The sequence below is a fragment of the Alosa sapidissima genome, chromosome 10 (genome assembly GCF_018492685.1).
Source record: "Alosa sapidissima isolate fAloSap1 chromosome 10, fAloSap1.pri, whole genome shotgun sequence".
NCBI lineage: Eukaryota > Metazoa > Chordata > Actinopteri > Clupeiformes > Clupeidae > Alosa > Alosa sapidissima.
Window position 1 is genome coordinate 22435166 of NC_055966.1, and position 3521 is coordinate 22438686.

The 3521-nt window shown below is 39.5% G+C and overlaps 1 long non-coding RNA gene across 1 annotated transcript in view; it reads right to left on the minus strand.

The window, feature by feature from the left end:
* The window catches only part of LOC121720805, a 6642-nt gene extending 5826 nt beyond the window's left edge, over nt 1–816 (minus strand). Inside the window, exons 1-2 of the long non-coding RNA XR_006034633.1 lie at nt 733–816; nt 543–616 (exon numbers count right to left, since the gene is read on the minus strand). This is a non-coding gene — a long non-coding RNA (uncharacterized LOC121720805). The remainder of the gene's footprint in view (nt 1–542; nt 617–732) is intronic.
* Between the last annotated feature and the right edge of the window lie 2705 nt (nt 817–3521).

The following is a 3521-nucleotide window of genomic DNA, read 5'->3' on the forward strand; positions in this document are numbered from 1 at the left end:
ATACATTACTTATGTGGACATCATCTAACATGCATTTTGCTAGTTGTGTAATGCCATTCACATTTCGTATGACACACTGAAAGATAAAAATAAAATGGATGGTGCTGTCATTTTGATGGTAACACCTGATGTCATGTTTGGTACAGCAGTTCTCTCATTATATCACATAATGGCATACTTCAGGGTAGTGAACGATTGAGTTGGAGGCAGTGAGTGAGTGAGTGTGTGTGTGTGTGCGAGAGAGAGAGCTTTCTCCATTGAAATACCTCAGAAGTGCACTTAAGTGAAAAATGTTGACTTAAATTGATGTTTCATATTCAGACAGTGTCCTACAACTTAACTGAAGAAGCATGCAAATTGTACAGGAACATAATGCATGCATATTTTATATAAACCATGTTTAGGACACTAGCTTACATTTTAAGCAGTGCCATGCAAGTACCACGCCTTCATTTCTCAGTCACAAGGCGCAATCTTACATCGTATATCATAGCTCTTCTCTGTGACCATCCACATTCATTAAACCATGAGCATCACTTTACCTGAGAACGCAGTCGTGAGTGTTAGCCTCCGGCTTGGCCTTCTGTATTGCCTCTTCCGGGCATGGTGCACAGCGCTGGGGGTTGGAGATGAAATCTGATGTAATTACACACGTGGTGGTTAGCAAGGGAGTACAGACCTAGTTACTTTTAACGCTGACATGCTCTCCTGAAAGCACCGCAAAAATCTTACCTCGGAAAGTCGGCACGGGAGTTGTGAGAGAAAGGGGTTTTGCAGCTGAAGTGACCGAATCCATGTTGCTGCTTTTCCCTCCCGTCAACAAACTACACGCCCCCCCCCCCCCTCTCTCTCTCTTCCCATCACCACTCTCCCATACCTGCACAGAGTAAGGTCGGTAAAACAAAGACCATTGCCACCCTTGCTATTCAAATTAACCCTTGAATACATTGCATGGCATAGAACTAAAATAATGTAAGTAAAATCAGACCATGTAATTGTAGAACTGATTTTGCTCCCCTCTGTGCATGCTGACATTAGTATATGTTACGGAATATGTTTTATACGAAAATATGTTTAATTTACAGAATAGGCTAATGGTACAAAAAAAACGAGAAAGGATTTGCATGAAATGACAGCACTGCATGGTGTTTAATGAATTGCGTGACGCATTGGGGGGAGGGGCCATGTGACAATTAGGTTTAGATCATTGGTGATTTAACTGTCCTAATTTGGACAGTGGCAGACCTTGCTGGAGCCAGCAAAGGTTCGGCTCCGTCATGATAACCATTAGGAAAAGAGCAATTAACAAACACGGGAGCCACTCGCGTTGTAATCATTTGTTCATAAGCCTCTTATGTTGCCTTTAATGACTTTACCTCATTTTAAAGAATGGAAGATCATGTGTATATTGGATTAAAAGAGGTCTTTTCTTTTCTTTTCTTTTCTTTTTTCTCTTTTCCATTCTCTCCATCATCAGAGAAATACAGATTAGAGAGGAGATTGTAAAAGCCCTCTGCCGAAGAGGAGCAGATCTTCATTCCCTTGCCTTTGTGATGATATTGATGATGATGATGGCCAAGTGGACAGTTTGATTTTTGTGTGCCGAGCTAGTTATAAAGAATCAATATTATATCAAGGGGTAACTTTCGTGATAAAGGACTTTAGCCACTCTGGCTATTCATCATAAGTCTGTAGAAAGCAGATAGGTCAAAAGAAATTATATTGCACTAAAGAGTGTGTCTTCTTATCTCTCTATACCAGGGGAGTGGAGGACAAGCCGATCGATACAGTAGCTGCGGTATACTCCTTGCAATTATCAATAGCTGATTTTGTCTTCCCGGGGCTGCATCTATTAATACCAGATAATAACAGCCTTTTGGACATAACTTCAAGGGGGATGATGGGAGAGAAAAAAAGTTTGTACGTAGGACGACCTTGCTGTCAAGGAAACTGTCTCTCAGTACACATGGCAGCCACTAGGGAATAGACCTCCTTCATCCAATGGCAAATAAATACCGCGGGCACTGTCACAGTCTTCCAATATGACACTGAAAGCTGTGGAGAGAGTCGGGAACATGAAAGCACCGCTGTGGCTATATCAGTTTGCACGAAATGCAGCGACGTTATGTTTAGACGTATTTAATTTTCGATAGCAGGGTATTAAACAATATGATTAATAAGGTGCTTGGACGATTAAAATAGTTATGGAAAGAGTATATGGGTTGTGCTTAAATCAATTATTATGTGGTATTTGACTTAATTTGTTGGAGCAAAACGCTATCACTAATAATGAAATTGTTGAAGGAATTAAAAAATATATTATTTTATATTCTATATACAACCCATAAAAATCAGGCATTCCACTCAGTATTCGTCTTCCTTTTTAACAGTTGCACTGTTTAATTTTGTAAAATATGAATTGCTAATATGCATGTATGCATTATGCATGATGCATTATTTTTTGTATTACAAGTATTACAAGTAGATTCAGATATAACATAGCGAATTTTAGCAAACACTGGATAGTGGATATAAAAATCACAAGAAACCGATATGCTGCAACAAAACCTGCCCCTAATAACGTCTTCTCATTAGCGACAAGGCTGCCTTGGTGTTCAGCTTACCTAGAAGAAATATCTATCTAGAACTCCAGTAAATGTTTGGCTCCACCTGCGCGTAGGCCTAAATGCATTTACTAACAGTTAGAAATATTAAAAATAAATTCCTTCATGAAAAACTGATTTCTTAAACAGTGTGCGGATGACTTATTCCTAGTCTACTTCATCTATCCTCTGAACAGTTCATAATTATTCAGTGGTTATTAACCTGGTTTGTACATGGGTAAATACAAAGGCAACCACTGAAATAGCAATTAAAACGATTTTGCAGCAATTCCACCTAACCCAGTTTGTGTCCAAGGCCTAAATCCGTCTGCCCGGATGAACAGTGCTGAATTTTAGGTTTTAGGTGATGCTGTGGGGTGCTTCTTCCTCTGTTCAGGTGTAGTTGTGAGCGACCTTGTGTTCTTTTAAGGTTGTAAACACGCCTTTTACGAGATGGCAGCTGGGCAGCTTCGTTTATCTGCATAAAGTAAAATCCAAACGCTTCATGAAAAGACGTGTTTTAGTTTTGGAAAGTAGTATGCTTCATATGCGTAAAATGCAGTAAATAAGGCATTCAAGGTATAATTGTTTTTCTTTTGATTTCTTTGCTATTTTATTTTGAATGTCATATGCATCAATTGATCTGTCTCACTCCTGTTAAATGAAAGCCCAGATCTACGTCTTTTGTGTAATTGGATGTTTGCTTTTAGCAACTGAAATATTTCCTCGAAATTGCTAAACTCTTATGAGATACATACATATTCGGGATGTCCATATTGGTATGAGCCCTTGCTTTGAACAGCAACGGTGTAGTACATCCTAGCGGTCGCTCCACGCAATGGGCTGAACTTTAAGCCCTGGGTTTAACTCCCTCACACACAGCCGAGTCTTGCACACACGGAACTATAGCAGTAGACA